At 39.3% G+C, this 22,106-nt stretch overlaps 2 long non-coding RNA genes across 2 annotated transcripts in view; both read right to left on the bottom strand.

The window, feature by feature from the left end:
* The window catches only part of LOC110400276, a 67,382-nt gene extending 62,286 nt beyond the window's left edge, over positions 1 to 5,096 (bottom strand). Inside the window, exon 1 of the long non-coding RNA XR_002439733.1 lies at positions 4,823 to 5,096. This is a non-coding gene — a long non-coding RNA (uncharacterized LOC110400276). The remainder of the gene's footprint in view (positions 1 to 4,822) is intronic.
* LOC110400205 overlaps positions 11,851 to 22,106 on the bottom strand; it is a 78,036-nt gene continuing 67,780 nt past the window's right edge. The window contains exons 10-11 of the long non-coding RNA XR_002439699.1: positions 13,224 to 13,379; positions 11,851 to 12,662 (exon numbers count right to left, since the gene is read on the bottom strand). This is a non-coding gene — a long non-coding RNA (uncharacterized LOC110400205). The remainder of the gene's footprint in view (positions 12,663 to 13,223; positions 13,380 to 22,106) is intronic.

Here is a 22,106-nt window from a genome sequence, read left to right as displayed (position 1 = left end):
GGAAATGCAGCTAAAAAAAGAAAGAAGAATTATATTAGTTCATCCACTACCTGTGAGTAGGAGGTCTCAGTGGGGTTGTCAGAGGAAAAGATATTTCATCAACAAGATGTCAACCAAGTGATTGTCAACCCTACTACAGTTCTTCACAGCCCCAAATACTATATACAGTAATGATGAAAAATTATATGTCAATATCTGGCCACTTAAATTACAGCAATGAAACCTTTTCAAAGGGTTTTTGGCTGAAGACTTCATTACTATGTTTACTTTAAAAGCTCTACTTCTGTACTGTAGAAGTAGAATATCATACTATTTTCCCCTCTAAGTGTGTTATCTGGACCAACTGCAAGAATGTGATTAAATACCCTGCATGAATTCGTTACAGAAGAAAGGTATTCATTTAATCTATGTCCCTTTCTACCCAAGTTCCTTTACAGTTCACTATTCTGAGGAGTGGACAGCCTCGTCTTCCAGAAGCACTTTGTTCTTGGAAATGCACTTCAGAGGTGAGCAGGTGACCCTTGAGGATTAAAATTCTGCTACTGGATATGCCCCACAGCAGAGGTATGTCAGCTTGTCTGCTATTTTAGCAGCATTACCTAGTGCACAGAAGGACAAGACAAGCTTTAAGGGTTTCAGATAGGAAACGCATTCAGACAAGAGAAAAGCTAGGAGAAATGTAAAAACACAGTAGCAAGCTTCCAGGTTATGCTGGAGGCTGAGAAAAGGTGCCTGCTGCGGTATACAGGAGCTCTGACATGTTATGAAGCGGTGTAAAAAACCCTGGATTACATCTACAGTACTGCATTGAACCTTCAGGCATCCGTGGAGAAGGCAAACTGTCCCTTAAAGACCGAGGTGAGGACTTAGGAGACAGCGAACACGGCTCTAGACAAAAATACCATGCAACTTTGTTTGTCCAAAAGCATCAGGAGGCAGAGGTTCTGAGGATAAACCTGGTATTATCAATGCTCATCTTCAAGGTCACTTACCAGTTTACTACACACAAGTCTCTAGCTATGAGTCCAGAGAATTTCTGTCAGGGAACAGAAAAGTCTATTTATCAGTGTTTTGGTTTTTTTAAATGGAGTGATAGTCTGAACAGCAAACTAAGTCAATTATATTCAGTAACTCATAACAACTGCCTGGTAGAAATACAAGAGTTTCATATCACAGAGGAACAGAGGTCAGGAAGGTTCAACTACTGGGAGTGGGGCACTGCAAGCCTGACAAAATTAAGCAACTGTGAATGCTACCCCAGAGGACTGGAGTCTCTGCATCAACTTTCTCCAATAAAGAGCAAGTTCACCTAAGATTAGGGTCAGGGCACAGAGCAGGACCTATTTGCTGACTTGTGCAGAAGTACATAAAGAATTTGATGGATGAAACAGCTTCCTAAGCATCTGCAGCTCCAGCAGGAGCTCTCAGCACGCATAAGCACTGAGAGTTCACAAGGAATTATTCATAGGAAGAACAGACACTCCTGCAGCACTAGATGAGCAAACCATTAGCTCAAATCAAACAGGAGACACTGTACTTTTAGATTTGATGCATTGGGTTGCCAACTCCCAGTAACTGAGGGGAGCTTACAGTAACAACCTGAAGCACATTTGGAAACTGAAGTTAAACTGATAGACAGATAAATGGGAAGATAAGCTATTAACAGTATTAGTAATACTGTAAGATCCCACACAAAGTAATAGACATTTAAGTTGACTTAAACAGCTTTGATACACATTCGGAACTGCTGTGTACACAGGAGTTCTTTGACATCTTACACTTAAGTCTAGGCTACAAAAGAAGTGTAACCTCCTAATTTTTATTTATCTTTAAAGAAAAAAGCTTTGTAGAATAATATTCTGGAGACAGACCTCTTGAAATCACCTTTTTGTTTTGCAGTTACTGACGGAAACAAAGAAACAAAGGCAGTCTCTTCTAATCACATGGCTACAAAGCTACAAATGGCTATTATGGCAGAATGCCATTCTACAACAAAAGGTTCAGAGTTATACACCCATAGTATGTACACACTCATTTCAGAAACATCCTCAGCACTGCACCTTCACATTTAGTGATACTAAATGCACAGTCACTATTTGGAAAGAAAACAACTGTTTATCAGCAGTCTGGCTCTGAAGCAGATGACCCTTGATTAACGTCTGATCTTAAACCAAGTAATCAAAACCATAAACAGGTTTTCATCTAGAAGTCTCAGATTTAGCAAGCAGCCGAAGTACCTCACTAAAAATGCCCATTATGTTTCATACTATGTAATTAGGGAACCAAATGTGCTGAGCTTCACTTAAATGCCACCAGAATACTTCCAAACTAAGAATATTGTAGATGCTTCATGGCTCTGAAGTGGACCTCTAAGTGTTACTGTCACAACCTGCCACTGGAGATCCACTCTGGCACAGTACAATTGATACATACAAAAAACATGTTTTAGTTCAAAGCCTGAAAATCCTGAGTTCTCTGCAAAGCCTAGCAGAAGCAGGTAGGATAAAACAATAAATCACAACCTTAACAGCATCTTTAAATGCCTGTCTACTGCTGCACCTACCCTCCACACTTTCAGAAGAGATATATTTAAATACACTTTCCACTCCACTAAGATTCACCACTTAAATGGACTCCTAGTCCACACTGCAAGTTCCGTAGCCCACTCTACAAACATAGGATTGCAGTTTTGCTTCATTTTTTTCCTTATTACCAACCTCCCCCCTGTACCACTAGAAACGATGAATGTAGGAATTAGTAATCACCCAAGTTGCGCTTTTCCTTCTTTATGGTTGTTTGCCAGTGTTTCAAATAAGCTCAAATGCAATTTTCAGAATTTAATGCAGCCTATTTTTAGGCAATGCAGAAGGTCTGATTACAATTTTTTTTTTTTCATTTTACTGTTTGGTATAAGATGGGCATTCACATTTAATCATATCCATAGATAGCCTCAATGAATACAAATGTGTTACATTATCTTTAAATAAATGAATGTCAATATGTTCTAGGGTAACAGAAGTAATTGCATATTGATAACAGTCATTATCATAAGTCATGGTTGCTGGCAGAAAATCCACTTGTATTTTTTAATAAGGTGCAATATTATGGTCTATTTTGAGATGATAGCTTTCTATTTCCCCATACATAATACGTACAATATCATTCCAATATAGCTGGCAGACCCTGAAAATAGATAAAAATTCAGAATGCAAACCTGCAAATTGTCAGATTTTACAGTCTTTTGAAGCCAGGGTGGATATTCCAAGTACCTCAGCAAAACAGATATGAAGGAATCATTATCTGTGCCAGGCTGATGTACCTTCTATTCCACTTACCATGGCAGATAACAGTGACTAGTACATTATCCTGAACTCACATAGCCAGGTATTTCAGATTTTGCTTTCTAGTTTATTGTAGTTTGAAAAGTAATCTGAAAGACACTCAAGAAGAGGACATCTTTTCCTCATTTTTAAGAGGCGTCAAACTTTAAAGCTAACTCAGATATTCTGGATATATCTGCTACAGGAGAGAAAGGAAGTCATAATATCCAGTATCAAGATTGGAGGCTTACATTCTGTGCTGCTACTCAATGTCTTTGCTTTAAAGGAGCAGAAAGAACTTGATAAAATAAGCAGACAAATGCAAAGCCCTGCACCACGGACAGAAGGCTCCGTGAAACAGCACAGATTGGAAAAGGATATGCTGCCAAGGTCTCTTGTGGTCAGGGATTTTAACACCAGCTGATAGCATGCAGATAAGTGAGAGCATAGCAAGGTCCAAAAAACAAATTAAAAAAAAAAAAGCCAAGTGTCTGCATCCCTCTCCTTGGGGGTTGTGTGGCTATTCCTGGAGAACTCTGCCTAGTTTTGAGCCTCTGCACCCAAGAAATATTTGACAGCTGGGACCAGGCCAGCACAACACCATTATAACAGCCTTCTGAATGGATGCTTAAAGGGAGTCACCCTTTACAAGGTGTGAAATATTTACTGCAGATGACATACTGAGATGTCCAACTCTTGCAAGAACGTAAACCTCCAGGGTGGAATGCACTGGATAATCCATTCCATGACAGTTCTTTAAGGTTGCAGGTCACATTGCTTAACTGCTGGCAAGCACCAGGGGAGCCTGCAACGCTGACTCTAACAAAAAAAAACAACGTGGTGCGTGGAGCACCCACAGCCGAAGTCCACGATCACCCTGCAAGGCTGGGGACATGACACAACTGGAACCAATAAACTCATTTTTCTGCAGCAGATCTGAGCCAGCAGTTTGCTGCCTTTCTATAAAAAGAACTTCACAAAACAAAGGTATGTTTGACTAGAATCATTCAAGCTCCACCTAGCAGTAAGAAATAGGATAAAAACAGCTGAATTGAGAAGGAACTTAGGGGGTGCACAGATATCACTGCAAACAAGCCAGGATGAGTAGATGAGCAGAGGCTCTCTCTGAACCCTTCCCAGAGGGCCACCTAATTGGGTTAGATTCACACACTCAGTAATGTCAAGTGCTTCCCCAAAGAACTCAGAAGTCTCTGAAGAGTTTTCCCGTAGCTCTATACAACTGTAGTCAGCCATACTATTCATGTTCTTGGTTAACCTCATACACTTTGCAGACAGTGCATTTACCACCAGTAATCCAAAAGAACACATAAACTGTTGTTTTAATAATCGCTCATCTAGTCTTGAGAGTTCTCTCGGAGCACAGCTAAGTTCCTTAGCAGCTGTCGCGAGAGAACATTTGAATGCAGCTAGACAAAACGGGCAGTGCACGAGATGCGAGACCAAATTGTGACAGGCCGTATATTGAACACGACAGGACTTACAGTTAAGATACGCAGGAAGATAAGCGAGGAAAGCCGTACAGCAGAGCGCGGCGCCGGCGGCCGCACCCAGAGGCGCACATGGCACAGCCTCTCGCAGGTCTCACAGAGAAGGCAAACACCAGGAACTCTCCGTACGGCAGTGCCATCGCTGTGCCTCGCGGGCAGGGTTTTTGTGCAGTTGAAGTTTGTAAAAAGTACTTTTACCACAAGCTAAACCCCTGAAGCACGGCCACCCGCCCTGTGGTGAAGCACGAGCAGCCGCATGCGAGCCGGAGGCGGCTGTTGCCTAGCAACCCAAATCCATCCGGCAACTGGGGCCGATTTGTACGAGCAAACCTAAGCCGCTGGTTGGTTAATTGAATCTAAAGAGCGCACCTGAAACACTGCTTGCTTAATTGGGGCCAGCTGGTGCGTGCTGCAGGCCCTCAAGGGCACAGGTGCAAGCAGTGCAGGTGGTGATTAAACTTCGTGGAAAGTGCTGGAAGGACGTGTCAAATCTTGCTGTCTGTCCTCTTCTTCTCACTTTTATTCCTCCAGAGCATTAGGCAGGAGAACTTCAAAGCAAGAGTTGTTCCGGATGAGGTGACAAGAAGGAAAGCCCTGCTGCCGCTGTGCTTTTCTGATCCTTTATGGAGGCAACACGTGCCCTGAGAGCACCAGCAACTGCACAAAGCCTGCAGGATCCTCTACACAGCCTGGCTTTCCCCTGCTCCCCTCATAAACTGTGGAAAATAACTCACTCCTCTCATCTGCATTACTGACACCTACCTAAAGGCACAGCCTCTGCAAGAGAAAGGTCAATGCTAAAACATCTGCAGTTGTGACTGACTACATGAACTTAAAAATGGACTTCAGTATTCACATACCATCTTTTTTTAAATGGTAGAGGTCTGACAAGGTTGATATTACAAGTCTAGTCTAAAGCTAGCTTGAAAGTGTGCACATACAGTGATTTTGCAATATTTTACTGCCTCATGAAAGGCATCTAATTTGGACACGGAACATTTTTGTAGTGAGTAAGCATTTCTATGAATTTCAATACACAGAGTTGCCCACAGATTAAAATTTGTATGGAAAGTCGCACATTTCTGAGCTGCAAATACTCTGTGCTTAGTTAACAGTTTTTTGAGCAGGAAAGTTGTGGCTGCTATCAGGTATCATTTTCTGCTGTGCATTCTTCTTTAACTTCACAGCAAGCGTAAAAGTTGTTCTTAGGAGAAAATCACCTTTCCAATGAGAATTAATCTACTTTGGGATGCTCCCTATTTCTGGTTTCGAAGAAGCCACTCTACTTCCTACAATTTCCAGGGTTCTTAGGATTTAACAGGATTCAGTGAACAGTAACAACTCTGAAATTGGACAAAACCTTCATGGATGGTTCAGTGAGGGTCTCTGTTCAACAAAACCAAGAAATTGAACAAGATATCCAGACGTATAAGAAATAAGACTGACATCAATAGTTTTTGTAATGCTCTTAGGTGCAGCAGTAATACTCAGTATTGATTGGTATCAGAAAAGTTAGGCAGCAAAAAGGATTAAGACAGAAAAGGCTACCATTTGAAAAGAGACTTAAAAGATAGGACTGTTTACCTTCAACAATATACACAGAAAGCAATATTTTAAAAATATTTCAGATATCTTTATGCATCTCAGAACGCTAAGGAGATTTGCCTCTGTCAACACACATGTATATGGAAACTGTACTATGTGCGTGGGAGTTATCCAACTAAAATAAAGCTTTACTGGCATGTAACACTGTAATGCAATGGAAAGTACAGCAGCAGAGCAGCAAGGTCCTAGACTGCACCAAGGGAGGATATGATCAAATGCAATCACCAGGAGCACAGAAACAAAAGAAAGCAACTGCTTATCTTCAGAAAGCCTCAGGTATGCAGAGATCTCCAGCAAGATCCCCTTGCCTCCACTACCAGCCCTGAAATGAGGTCTGCGAAGGGGTGGATCCTGGCTCCAGCCCTTCCAGTCACTCAGGTGCATTGGATGTCCCTGAGCTCCCCTGGGTTGGCCCTGCCTTTCTACCAGGTGCTTAATTACTGGTTCAAGATGTGACTTAGCATTTCCACTACATGGTGGAAGGGGTTCGAAATCACAATTAATTAGATTTTCAATATGGAAGGCTGCTAACTCCATTACTGAAGTGATGTAAATGAGATCAGAATTAAGTCCAAGGATCTGTTCTCCATTTTTAAACTGGTTACCTCCCACTGTGGCAGATGTAAATACATATGGGAGAAAGAACAGAACAGATCCATCTAGTGGGAGGACAGAATACATATTGCTGTACTATGTGTGACCAGGAAGCAAAGTTTATTTTTTCACATAAAACATGGACATATGTATATGTTTTATGTATGGCATATTTTGCATTTCAGTAAGCATTACACATAAAATCAGGTCAAGTGATCGCACATAAAATATGATAAAGAAAATTCAGAAGTTATGTTGACAGTTATTTAAATCTACACATTCTGCTATATTCTCTTTATAGCTAATTTCATCTTTAGTATTTTTTGTGTTTCAGGTCAGAGTCTTTTAAGTATACAAATTTGAACTGAAATATTTATAAGAGGTAACAATGCAGTGGAGCCATGGCCTTCATGTCAATCAATCAAGAGGATCATGGTTATGCAAATGAATAATTTGCTTTTATTTTTTTTATTTCTCTAATACTTCATCCTTGCCTTGTCTGCATTCTTACTCTTAACACCCATAGTAATTTTTGTTCTACTTGTTTTGGAAGTTTTCAGCACCTTGCCAAGAAAATAGAAAACTAAGGGAGAAGTGAAAAACCTCAGACAGATAACCTTTCTTTCAAACATCTAGGCCTATTTGCTGTTTTACACTATTTCTGAGAACCAGAGTGTGCCCAGCAGCAAGCACCACTACAAACTATTTAACATTCACGTGAAAACTAATTATTATTTGCTTGTAGGTTCACCTAGGAATTTTAGATCTTTGGCCATGACTGCAGCATGGTAGAAAATATATAAAGAAGCAACTAAAAGTTGATTACTCTCCTATAGGGAAAACTAAATGGTTAATCTACTAATCCACAGCTATTCTATTTTGCTTTATAACAATGTCCCTAGTATTTAGAAAACTGGTTTAACAGGGATTGAAGCTGGATTTCTATGAGCTCATACTTGTAAATTTTAATAAATGATTTATTCATTTTGTTTTCTGTGTCACTGTGCCATTTTTGCAGCATATTTACCATGAAGCAGAAATTCAGATGAATGCTGCAGCCTGCTACAGGGGAAAATGAGAACACTGGAAAAATGAAATATCTTAAATGTGTGCAGAGGTGAAAGCTTAAGTCAATGGTCTCCTTATGCAAGTGTGCAGACAGTCTAACTAAACACAGTGAAAGTGAGACTCCAATCTCTCATGCACCAGGTAGATTATTCATTAACAAAAACTGGTACAAAAATTATATTAAAAACAAAGAAACAAACAAGAACAACACAGAATGAAGACCATGGTAGTTAATTGGAAAATGTTCATTAAATGGACTTTCAGTGTATATTTTTTATAATACTACATTCCTAGAAACGATTGGATTTAGTTATTTCTGCTTAGAAATAGTTTATTTGCCAAGACCCTGCAAAGGAAATTCTAAGCAGTTCTACATTAACTGTCCTTATGGCATAATGGTCTACTGTTTGTTATCAGTTGGAATTTATTTGTACAGAAGTCCACCAACACTTTTCAGGGCTATTAACATCACTTAAAGTTAAATTATTTAAGTAAGCTGTTTTCTCAGTCTAAGGGAAAATATACAGGACTTCCAAAAGAATACTAATAGCAAGAACTTAGGCTAGCATTTCAAATTGCCTACTGGAATGTTCTCTATTAATCATCTGGTAAACTGAGGGAAGCTATTCTTTTAATTTAGGCATTTGAGTTAATTTTCAAATGGGAAGAAGTATAAACATGCCCATTTTCTTTCTCTTTGAATACTTCCCTCAGGATCTCATTTGATCTTGTGGGTAATGTACCATTTTAAAAGTAGCAGGATTAAGCCTTTAGCAAAAAAAGCAAAATTACAGAGAAAAAGAATAAGAAAAATAACTTAAAAATGGATCTGGAAAATGATTTAGCCATTATTCTATGTCTGCATTTCAACAGCTTTGTTATATTTACCTAATCAGAACATTTGGTTGCATTTTCTATAAAGGCACTGATTTATATTTTTTCCATCTACCCTCTCTGAAATGATTAATTTGAACCATTTTTTCAGCATATAACAAAAAATACATTTTTCCTTCACAAATAATCATCTAGTTAGAACTGTGTAGCAATCCAAAGGACCAACACACTGGAAAAGGTGTTACAAAAGAGATGGAAGGACCAGCACGATAGCAAGGTGCTACAAGGGAGGGGCAGTAGATCACTCACCTGTATCAGAAGATTCTGGGTTCACAGAATCCAGAGGCCTAAGAGGGGTGGAGCCAGGCAAATTGCCTTCACCTGTGCTCCCAAGGTTGACTGGGTCTTTCCTCCAGGTGCTCAATCAGTGGTTCAGGCCAGGACTCAGCAGTTCCCATACAAATTGTCAGTGAGGATAGCTGTTATATAAAATATTCCACATTAAAGATACCAGTTTATATCTTTTTAATTGAAGTTGCTGAAAACTTTACAAATGCTTACTTGGTTCATGATTCAAATGAAAAGTTCTTGTTTAGTTCTTGGCACTTCTGAGATACAGAAATAACTAAGACTTTCCTCAGATCTCTTCCAGTCCATTTCTTCAGTATTTCTTGTAGGTAATCCAGTTTCTAATTTTCTTCATAAAACTGTATTTTCATTAATAGATATGACAGAAAATGAAGGTTTAAAGTAACTGTAGATGGCAAGCACAGATTTTTAACAAGGGTAATTGACCATCAAAACAAGTTCCAATAAACTGTGGAGTATTCAGCTCTTTATCTTCAGACTGTTCCTGGACGATGTGCCTTATGAGATTAACAGCTATTAAAAAAGAAACATCAATTAGGCTTTCCAACGTCAATTAGGGTGTCTGATTCTACAAACACAGGAATCAAGGGTAAACACAGAAGCAGACGCTTTACTAAAAGACAGCCCTGATAATCCATAGGACTACTCTGCCTCTACAGATCTTGATATTTTAAAGTCATCAAAGGAAACGATGAGAGCAGTAATAACAGGATGCTGAAAACCACAGTTTGTAATGAGTGGTCTGGTATTGTCTTTTACATTGGCAAAATACATACATAATTGAAATGCATGTACGTTTGCAGTTAAGTCTTACCCACATTACCATTCCACAGATTTCACTTTGCGTTTACAAATCATGACTAGTAGAATTCATAATCCCGAAGTCAGCAAGAACCAAGAAGACTTTTCTAGACTGATGGGGCAAGACTCTGTGATAGGAAATACTACACCATTGTTCCAAAAATTATTAACCATGAAAAACCATACAAAACTTAAACTAAATTAAAACAACAACAACAACAACAACAACACCTTTATCTACAACTTAGGTAAAAAGTAAACCAGCTGAGCAGAATCGTAGCTGACATAATTCCAGATGGTGCTTCAAATTCTTTCACAAGAGATCAGTGTCTGATGTGTTGCATCTTCCTTCATAAGGGTAAAAAGAGGACAAAAATTAAACTATCCCTATTAAAATAACCTATGCAGACCTAAAAGCAACAAACAGATGATGAAACAGCACACAGTGTTCCTTCCATATGCTAATTTGCAGCATAAACTTATACTCATTGCCCTCTTTTCTAACCAGAACTAGTACTTCTAGTGACTAAAGAGAGTGACCAGAGCAGAAGAATAGGAATAGTTCTGGAAATAGCTATTTAAACACTTACTGACTCAACAAACATTAATGTATGTTTACCATAGAAATTGCCCCTTACTTCAAGTGCTTCACGCTCATTTCAACAGAGAAAGGGATATTTAAGTTGAACTAAAGGCTGATGAGATCCCTTTCATATGAGATATTTTTATTGATGTTTATGTATACCACATTTACATCTTTAAATATAAGCCAGTTCCATTAACAAAACTTTTGATAAAGGTCTTAGTTGCATTTGTATTTATGATAGAGATGAACAGAATGTATGAAGTGGAAGAAGAGAAGTCAATGAAATGCGAAAAGACTGAAGACAATCTGACACAAGTTAGTGTAAGAATAAAGATATCTGGGAGCTGGCCCAGAAATATGCAAAATGAGGAGAACAAAACTCCTTTTAGAAAGGCATGCTTATGTATAAGACATGAATAGCTCCATATGTAGAACAGTGGTTAACGAGGCATATAGTTTTAAAACCCAGCTTCCACAACAGATGGATTTATTTACCACATTTAGGAACTTTACATGGGGGAATCTACCACTGGAAGCACAATTGCATGTACTGCAAAATTATCAGATATGGGTCAAAAACCAGACTGCCGTTACGCTTTGTGCCAATGCTTATGTAAGATTGTTGCAATCTGTACAAAGTAGAAAATGATCCAAATAATTAGATGTGTGTGATGTTTTCTCTCCTAAAATAATTGTAACTGTGTTGGGGATTAAAACAAGTCAACTGGAACATCTGTAAGGTAACAGGTTTCCAGTGCAGCTTTTTCAGTTGTGATATTTATAATACCTTTTCTTGCCATAAAAACATCTAACCATTCAATCTGTCAACTTCCTAGTAAGCTCTGGGAAATACAATGCCATGTTATGGTCACAGTGTGCTGAAGAGCAGCTCAGGGAGACAAGAATATGAAGGGAAATGTTCTGCCACTGAATACACTACTCTGTTCTCTTGAAATTTCTTTCCTAATGAATGTCTGGGATCTAGTAAAGTACCTAATAATTTTCTTTCCCCTTTTTTACAGCTAAGAACGCTGATGATCAGTGTGACCAGAGGAAAGGTGACAGACGCTTTAGCACAAAGGCATTCAAACACAAGGCATCAAAATGAGAAACTGGAACACAGAGGTGTAGGGAAACACTCAGGCACAGGGTTACCCGCCAGTCGACGCTGAGCCCCCCAAGCCCCCGTCAGCCCGCGTGGGAAGCACACGACTCAATGTGAGTTCAAATAGCTTCATTTATTAGGGCAACAGCCCTTCCTTATATAGCATACTTGTTTACAAGATAGGTGCCCCACAAATCTCAGGAGTGTCTCAAAACAATATCATTTCCCAGGCTATTTTTGAGCATAACACCTGCTGTTAATTAAAAGCACTACAAGCACTAAATTCCACACATACACAGCTTACTTCTTATCTAAGGTCATACCGTAAATCTTTGAGAAAAGTCAGCTACGGGCTACCAGGCATGCAATGTTCCCAACACAGAGGTGCACTAGAAACTTGCACTAATTTCTATTACATGAAGGGGAGCAATGTTTTACTTCAGTTTGGACAAGAATATCAGCTTAACTAAAACAGAGATGTTTCTTGAGTTCTTGAGTTCATAGGCATCTATGACAGTTTTCTAGGAGCTGATATTCCTTTATAAAATCTGTTCACTGCTAAGTTTGGTTTATTTCTATCCTCTTCATATGGTAAATAATAATGATGATTAGAAGCAGGGCCAGAGGGGTGGGAAGGTGGATTTATGCATTAGGGTTTTGTTTTTTCAAATTTGCGTAAAAACAGAAGTCACTTTTAATGCAGTTAAGGCCATTGAACAGTTCTAGAGTGTGATTTAGTATTACCAGGAGTAGGAACAAATTTCCATAGCAGTTCAGTCACGTATTTTTCCTAAAATGTATTTTCCTGATGTTAGCATCCCATATAAGTGCCCTGGTCTTGCTGCACTTTTCAGGCAGATCTGTGGACCCATCTGAAAACATAAAATAACAAAAACAACACCAATACTACAACTGGTAGATAAAAGGAGAGTATTGCATTCTTCCCTATTACCAATTTCTAAAAAATCAGTAACCTAAAACTATCACTGCTTTTAGGTAGAAATGAACCAAACAAGAATTTTATCAGTTCACTAACAAGAAATTTTTAAAGAAACACAAAATAAGTTATAATCGCATGCTTATCTGAAGATTAATTGAGGAAAAAAAAAGGCTTTTCAATGCTGTTGCCTGTCTTGGGCTAGAAATGCTGTTTATTTTATATAGATACTCATTAAACAGCATAACTAGGATCATGGAGGCCTTCAGAAAAACAAATGAGAACAATTTTAAACACAGCAATACAAGTCGATGTATGTTGTTGCAACAGCTGGTGAGCTGATAAATGTTCCTTTGGATTTGGGAGCTTCATTATATGTATATTTTATGTTGCTGTTCAGCAGTGAGGGACAATTGTTATGTATTTTTAAAAACTGGGGCATTAATTTCTGTATGTGATTCTCTTTTGTAAACACACCAAAAATTTGTTGACTCACTGATTTTTAAACCATTGGTTGTCCAAGCCGTATCTACCTCCATTGAACAAATCTAATGTCTTGGCTCCATTAAATCCAGTGGCAAGCTGCCTTTTCAGTGGAAGAAGGATTTCATATGTTCACAGCAGTGCTGTAAGTTGCCTCAAGGCAGTCTCACTAGGAAAACACAAGAATACAACAAAGTTCACTGTTTCTAGCTGATGCATATCAATACGCTGGAAGTATACGCAGAGCTTGAATATGTTGTGGAGGCGTTTTGCAACATACCAATGTCAGAAGTTGCCAGTTCAACACTTTCCATAATGATTTTCAAAGAAAAAGATCTGGAAGCCAGGAAAATACATGGGGAAAGCCTTGTGCAAATTGTATCTTTTTTCACATAGGTCAATTCCTTTGAAGTGCTAACTTACATAACTTGTCTCTACTCTCTAATATTAAGAATAATTTATTGTTGGTAGGCAGAGAAAACAGTTTGATGATGATAGATTTTTCAGGTTAGAAATTCGATAGAAATCCTATAACAAAATTGTTACTTTAATTTTGGGTAACAATGTATACCATAAAATTCTTTTTTTTTTTAGTTTGGGAGCCGCCATTGAACATGATTTTCTCAGGAGGAAAATCTTAAAAAATAAGGAGTCTATTTCTAAAAGCTGACAACCAGATTAATTGATATTATTACCATAATGCTTTAGATTTTTTTTCCCATGAAAATTGGAGGGGGGAAAAAAGGAGGGGAAAAGACAAGGGCCTATTTTTTTATGTCTCTACTGCTTCCATTTATTTTGTTTTTGAAATTTTCGTGACAACAGTATTGTGTCTTCAAGAAAGACACTTACATTGTTCCTGTATGTGACTGGCCTGTTAATTACACCTGCAAACAGATTTCTTCTGCATTTAGATGCTGTGTCTCTCGTAGGCCTCATCAGCTGGTTGTGCTGCAGCATGGTGGAACAGGGACTATCTGAACATTGTCATATTGATGGTCTTTGTAGGGAAAAGAACATTTCTGACCCTTGTGAAGCAGCCCTGGTTTTGTTCAGAGCATGAACCAGCACTAGGCACCAGAAAGGGCAGGTATTTTTAGGTAGATATGGTAAACTCTAGCAGTACCATGCACCTGCATAGACTGTATATCAAATGGATATGACACTGTACACATCTGCCTGTCATTAGGAAAGTACATATATTGACAGTTGTTTTTTAGTTGAACACATCATTAACAAGAAGCGAGCTTTTACTTGAAAGAAGAGAGAAGACTAACTTAAACATTAAAGTTATTTTCAGTCATTTAAGTTACATAGTTCTCCCTCCAGAAGCTTTGATCATGTATAATCCCACTGAAAGGCTGAATTGTAATCAGCCTCACATACATTATGTTGCAATGCTGTGGCACTAGTGCATGACAGAATTTTATTTTCCATTAGTTCATTCTTTGCAGGAAATATAAACACTCTATATGCTTAATAGTCCAAAAAATGAATGTTATTGCTTTTCAAAATTGCCTGTTAATGAGAATTCTGCTTGCTATTAAAAAATTGAGTGCCTTAGGACCATCTTTCAAATGCTGACATACCTATTCGCAACATCAACAGCGTTAAACAATCAAAACAAAATCATCCCAGCTTGTGCTTTTACTAAGAGCAACCAGGTTTTCTAACTGATCGAAATGGATGTTTATAGCATCTGGGGAGCCAGGGCTGACTTTTAAATGGCTTCTCACTGAACTATGAACAATTTCCTATCAGATCTGGTGCAGCAGTGTTGGCTGTGCAAACATGTGTGGAACAAAGATAGTTATTTTTTCAGGAAAAAAAGCCTGCCGTTCTAAAACGGCTGTTTTTAAGTAGAAAAGATGTAGTAAAGGTTGCATTTACCTGAATCATCAAATGTATGCCAGTGCTTCAGAAAAAGTGAGTTCCTCGGTGTAGGAAAAGACTGTATTTAACTTTCTCTTCTAAGTGCACACAGGGTCTGCTTTTCTGTAGGAGCCATGAGCTCAGTTGGAATTAAGGATTTCTATTATTTCTAAAGATCAGCAGCACTTATTGTGACTCATCACATAAGAGTTAAAACAGCATAGTTTTCATTGCCTAACAAGCCAGATCTCAAAGGAGAGTGAACTTGAGTGGACGCAAGACAAAGTGAAGGGTGACAGGAAAAATTCCTGTAAGTCACATCTACAGTTAATCCAGGAATAGAGTCTGGACAGATGATGATGATTCTTTTTTTATATAGTTTCTATCCTAATAGTTACAGACACTGGAATTGTACATGCTCTACTTTTCATCTCACCTGTAAGATGTTATCCTGACTCCTTCAAACCAGTTATCTTTAACATTTTCATCGATGACTCCAATAAAGATCTGGAAGTTACATTAAGTAAATCTGTGGATGACTGGGAGTCGTGTTGACTGCCCTGAGGGTAGAGAGGCCTTGTGCTTAAATCTCAACAAATTTGAGAGTGGTCTCCATGTGCATGAAGAAAAGCAAGTGCTGGTTCTGCACCTGGGATGGGGCAGCCCTGGCTCTATGTACAGATTCGGGGATGAGAGGCCGGAGCACAGCCCCAGGAAGGGGATCAGCGGTTTCTGGGTGGCTGCAAGTTGAATCTGAGGCAGCACTGTGCCCAGGAGCCAAAAAGGCCAGCTGTACCTTGGGGTGCACGAGGCCCAGCGCTGCCAGCAGCTGAAGGAGGGGTTGTCCCACTGCTCTGCCTGGTGCGGCCCCACCTCCAGCACCGGGTGCAGGTTGAGTGCCACAACGTAAGAAAGACATAAAACTGTTAGAGAACACCCAGTGGAGGGCTACAAAGATGGGGAAGGGTTGGGAGGGCATGGTGTGTGAGGTGAAGCTGAGGTCCCTTGCTTTGTTCAGCCCAGAGAAGAGTTCCCTCATGGCATCCCACAGCTCCTCACAGGGAGTGAAGGGGCAGAGCTGATCTCTGCTCTGTGGTGACAGTGACAGGACCCGAAGGAACGGCATGGTGCTCCATCAGGGGAGGGTCAGGTGGGTGTAAGGGAAAGGCTCTGCACCAGAGCATGGTGGGCATGGAACAGGCTGCCCAGGGCAGTGGGCACAGCCCTGAGCTGCTGCAGCTCATGGAGCGTTTGGACAGTGATCTCAGATATAGGGTTTGGGTGGTCCTGTGTGGAGCCAGAGTGGGACTCAGTGATCCTTGTGGGTCCCTTCCAGCTTGGGATATTCTATGATTCTGTGATGTTGTGTGAGAGAAGGCAGTAGTCAGTAACAAGGAGAAGCATAAATTGTTTTACAAGCACAGTTATGTGTTCCCACTACATCATTTTACTTAGTATTTGTTACCAGCTGAATTATATTGGCCATGAATGGTAACTGCAGCATAACCTTCTTCACTGCACTGCTCAATATTTTGTCCTCAATACCATGATGTTGTGTCAAATGAGGAGGTCCTGTGCTACACTGAGCTCATGGACATCTCCTATGCCACGCTCTTCTCATGAACCAAAAACTAAATCAGTTCAGTCTGAAACAAATATATTTCTTCCATTTTCCTTGCTTAAACAAAAAGGTCATTCCCGCACAAAATATGTTATTTGATCTGGAAAAAAACTGACTGGTCTCCAAGTCTAAAATGCAAGATTAGATTTCCCCAAGTAGCAGGAGAAGGAGTCACTTCCCCCTCGTTCATCATTTGGTAGCTGACACTATAAATCTTCATTCTCTTCTCCTGCAAGAAAAGATGTGAAACTGCTTGCCTGAGTTCCAGGCATTGTAGCTAAAAGCCATTCTGGGACAAGGAGGATGAAGGAATGAGGAGGAGCAAGAGCTAATATGCTCATCTGTAGTAATCAAAAAACTAATGAATAGCTAAATGCATTCAGCAGCATAAATGGAGCTGGTGCTCCCTGGGCTGGGCTGCCAGGTAAGAGAATTGGATGCTGTGCTTGCTGATCAGTCCTTTGCCCCATGTGGCCCAATGTCACCGGAGGTGGCAGAGCCCCAGTCCCTCATTCTGAACACCTCTCTGCCACATAGTACCTCTCTGGACGTGCGGAGAAAGCAAAGCAAATCCCTGTCAGAGGCAGGATGCCTGTAGCCCACAACCCAAGGAGCTATCCTGGAGCTCTGCTCTGAACCAAGCCAAGAATTTTCTTTCAGTAGAAAACTGTTATTTTGTACCTTATGACCACAAATTGATGTGCATAGACTGCAGACATGAAGGAGGGAAGATAAGCCCTGTATGAAAAGACTTTACAATAACTTTGCTCATCTGCTTTACTGGTGTCTGGAATAAAGATTAAGTGGCAAGTATTGAAGTATTAGATACTGAAAGAACAAGGGGAATACATCTCCGTGGTACGTGGAGCCCTGCTGCTAAGGGTAAGGAAATTGAAACCTGCATGCTGAAATCTGTTCTCCTAGCCTGGTTGTCTAATGGCATCCTGTAGCACTGCAAAGTGATGCAGCTGTTAATTAGCTGGAACCTCATTTTAAAAACATGTAAAAATGAAGAGAAACTACAGAGTTTGAAACTACATCATCTTAAAATTATCAGAGGAGGAAGGCCATGACATATAATTGATGTCTTTACATTTTTTAACACGGTAAATGATGTTAACTCAAGTTGCCACATTCACTACAACCAGAAAAGCATTTACTAGTTAATTAATTAAAAAACAAATTCAGAGCAGATGTTTCAAAGCACTTTTTCATGTACTAGGTTACTCTGAAATAGTAGCCTTAACAAATCAAAAAAAGATTACTGGCTCACTCAAGAAAGAACTAAAAAGAAGTCACAAAGCAGTTGGCTATAGAAATAATCTGGATGTTTCATTTTTAAATGTCTGAATTACACACATTTTAAAATTGATTTTCTGGATTCCTCACTGCCTTTGGTTTACATAAATTAATAATACAAATTCTGCCAGCAAAACTGCACCTATATTGCAGCCTTCCCTAAAAAAACATAGGAAGAATACAAACCCAGTCTCTGAGTATACCATCTCTAATAAACTCTGTGAAAGTAGATGTTGTTTTAAAGCATTATTGACCAAAATAGCTACTAGTCTTCTATGTGTGCTATATTTCTCTCAATTACAGGCACAATAACAAAGTGAAATTCCAGGATAAAACTTTTGGAAACTGAGTCATTTTAAGCTTCAGTTCATTCCCTGTGTCAAAATGGGTCATTTTGCTATTTATCTTCCATTAAAGTTGTGTAAAGTCATTAAAATTCACCCTAACCTTCAAAAATTTATATCGGAAGCTTGATTTAGCGCTGAACAACTAGTAATCCCAGAAACAACAAAGAATTACTAAATGCTACGCAACCTGAAAAAACAAGCCAGCTACCTGCAGGTATTGCATTTTCAGGTTTTCATGAAGAGCTAATGTTTGAAAATCTTCTAAATAGTTGGAGAGTCCAACAGTTCTGGCCATCTTACAGGGGGAACGGGTAGACATATAGTTTAAGATTTAGACACTAGAGCTGAGGTTTAGGAAAACTGGGGCTGCAGTCACTCCTAATAATAATTTGCATCTATTCTGTGCACCTTGAGGCCTTATTTTTGAAGCATCTATCATCATCCTCCTGTAGCTGACCCTCAGTGTATTTAACAGCTAGCTTTTGTTTCAGTTGCCACTCTGTTAATCTCACACTCCTACACACTTCTATGAAATGGCTGTTGAAGAGGTGAGACCCTTTGTGGAGCTCTCTGCTGCAGAGGGCCTTTAGTTTAAATGAGAATCACAGCACTTCAGCAAGTGCAAATGTAAACTCTTTGACAGAAAATAGATTCACAAGGAGAAGTAATTCTTGCTAGTGTCATAAAACATTGCTTTTTTTCAGATGCCGGTGCCATTTGGTGCCATTCTGATTGGATGAATTCCTAACACCATCTACTGGCAAATGCTCTAAACTGAAAAAAATGAGAGTTTTTCATTTTATTAGACTGGATCTTGAAAGAAACTTGTGCATGATGACCTTTCAGATGTGCACTACTCATTGGCACACTAACAACGGCTCTCCCATTCCATTTGTAGGGAAGGAGCCTGGAGAATGAACTGCAAGGTTGAGCTTCCCTCAAGCCCATGGATGACATTACTTTTCAATTCTGACTTGATGTAGGAGAAACCACGGTTATTCTGCTCTCTACAGCTCTCTTCCCCTTACTAGGAAGACTGCCTGAGGATGTGGTCCAATGGGAAGGTTGCAGGAATCCAAATGCTGGAGATGCAGAGTGCTGACAGAGGATGTGCATATCTGAGAGGAATTCAGGAGTGGTGCAGCTGTGACAACCTTACAAAGGAACAAGGAAGTACAAAATAATTTTGTTTTATACACTGTGCTTCAGCACTATGATTCACTGTAAGTCCCATCCAACCATAATCAAATAAGAACATTTTATTTTACTGTGTTGAGGATTAAAGCAAGCACTAGGCAAAACATATTGGCAGGGAAGTTTGATTCTTCATAAAAGCTTTTGTGGTATAACTATAAAATTGTCCTTCCTCAAGGTGATGATGGTGTGGTTGACTAAGAGTTGATAGATACTAAGCACAGTCTCCTGTTTTTTGAGCTTGAACACTGTGTGAGTCAAAAGTAATGTGCAGATACATAGCCCCTTAGTTGGACTAGGTGATCTCCAGGGGTCCCATCCAACCCCTACTATTCTGTGATTCTGCAATCAGTGGATTCCCCAATTTTTCACTGATACTCATTAAAAATAACTGTGGGACTCAGATTAGATTCTAACAGCAAACAAAGAGATTAACAATGTCATGTTCAGTTCATTTTGGTTGTATTCTCTGTGTAAATTGTCCCAAAGAGGTCTAAATCCTTTCACGTGACCATTAAAATGGAGCTGGATTGAGTTATGCTCACTTATAGATTGTCTAGCCAAAACTCAAATCACAGTCAGGACAAAATATTCACAGACAAATCAGAAATTGCAGAGGTCCAAAAGCTCTTGTCTTGCATTTCTTCCTTATCAATAGGTCATGTCCACTCAGGACAAATGAGAGCCTGAGCCTGGTCCTCTGCCTAACTGAGGTATCTATCAACCAGTCACTCTCTTGAGTAGACTATGCTGTTTGAAGCAGTGGTCCGCAGCTTCCAAGTTTTCAGACAATGATGGTGATTCATTACCACTTAAATCTTCACAATTTCCTCTTATTCTTTACCAGAGTGAGGGCAGAAACTGCAGCTAGGTGCCAAAAAAGCAAGAATTGGGTACAAACATGATGTCACACAGCAAACTCCTGAGCCAAGAGCTGTTCAACCAGCCAAATTGCATCCCAGTGAGCTGTTTGAGACCATAAAACCACCTGTTCTGAGAAGCTGTACTCTACATCCGTGCCAAACACCAAGTACTGCCAACGAGTCAGTATAGTAACTGTATTTCACTTTAAGGAACCTGGACATTTGGGAACCTTCCACAGGCAGTGTGGACTCTCCCTGCCTAGGTCATCAGCTGAGAAGCCAGCTGTGCCCCCTCAGTTTGTTGTATTCACACACTGACAGATTATGACACTTTGAAGAAGTTTTAACCAAAAAAAGCGATGATCTAGCCCATGGTTCTCTACTATCTCAAGAAAGAGAGCCTCAAAATGCCACTATGCTTCAACTGTACCTGTTTTTTGCCATGCAAGAGGGCAGAAGTCTACCTTAGGACAGTTGCGTCACTCTAAGTCCTGTAGAAAGGCACACAGGTCCCTACTAAGTATGACCTAAGAAGCAAAAACACAGAAGAAAGTGAAATGTTTTGTCCAATCTTCTCTCCACCGAAGGCAATTTTCCTCTGTTTTATAATGAAAAAGCCTAAATACCCAAGTTTCATGTTTGGTCTCTTCCCTTTTCAGTCTTGTTTATATTGGTCTATTAGTTGAATTATAAGTAAGTATATATATTATATCTTCTCCTCTGGGATATATTCCTAGAATCTTCTATTTTTCACAATATGATTAATTTTGACTTATGCAGACATATATATACAGCAATTGACTCAGCCAGCATAAATCAGTTTGGTTCCACTGAAGTTAATGAAGCCTCAGGGTGCTGATTTATCACTTCATAATAAAGTTCTGTACAATGATGTTTTGCATTTAAGATGCTGTTGTTGGAGTGTACAGTGCTTTTCTCCCTTTTTTTCAAATTGTTCATTCTTTCTTTTCCTGAGGTATTTTGATCATTTTATTGTCTCTATATTTCACATTGGGTGACCTCAGTTTTTTAGCAGTAAAAATTTGATGGACATCATGTTTGGCAGACTTCAATCTTCTGTTTGAGCACTGAGTTTAAAAAAAAAGAGAAAGAGAGAGAAATTGAAGACAAGCATTATCTCAAGTTGTTAACCCATACTTGTCTGCAAACACATACACAAAGTCCTCTGTGCTGCAGTATTTCAGAATATGCTCCACTGAGACAAAATGTCTGATCTGTCTTCATCAGCAGGATCTTGTCAAATGAAAAGATTGCTCCTAGCTTTGTAGCAGAATCGGTAAATCAGACACTCTGGAAGATGTGATTACTATTATTGTTGTGGGACTTATTTTAAAAAAAAATCTAGTTTTGTTTAGTGAAAGCTAACTACAAGTGTGGATTCCTTAGCTTGCGCAACTTCATCAGCACTCCACAGGAATTGGTGCTTGTTGACAATGATTTAAAATAGATGAAAATGCAATTAAGCACTTGGAAAGCGTAAGCTAATTTATCCACTGAAATTAGGAGGGGGGGACTTCTGTGCTGCAGAATAAAAGTTTACAAAACTTTACAATATTTCAGTGGCTACTTTTTTATTATTATTATTTAATCTGACACAAGCCTTTTAGGCTTACGATTTCTGGTCCTCAGAATCAGCAGTGCTGAAATCCCTCTTGAGGGTGACAGTGTGAAAAAGTAAT

Source organism: Numida meleagris, chromosome 5 (assembly GCF_002078875.1).
Source record: "Numida meleagris isolate 19003 breed g44 Domestic line chromosome 5, NumMel1.0, whole genome shotgun sequence".
In the NCBI taxonomy this organism is placed as follows: Eukaryota; Metazoa; Chordata; class Aves; order Galliformes; family Numididae; genus Numida; species Numida meleagris.
The sequence above is the reverse complement of the archived record's forward strand: the minus strand, read 5'-3'. Positions and strand labels throughout refer to the sequence as shown.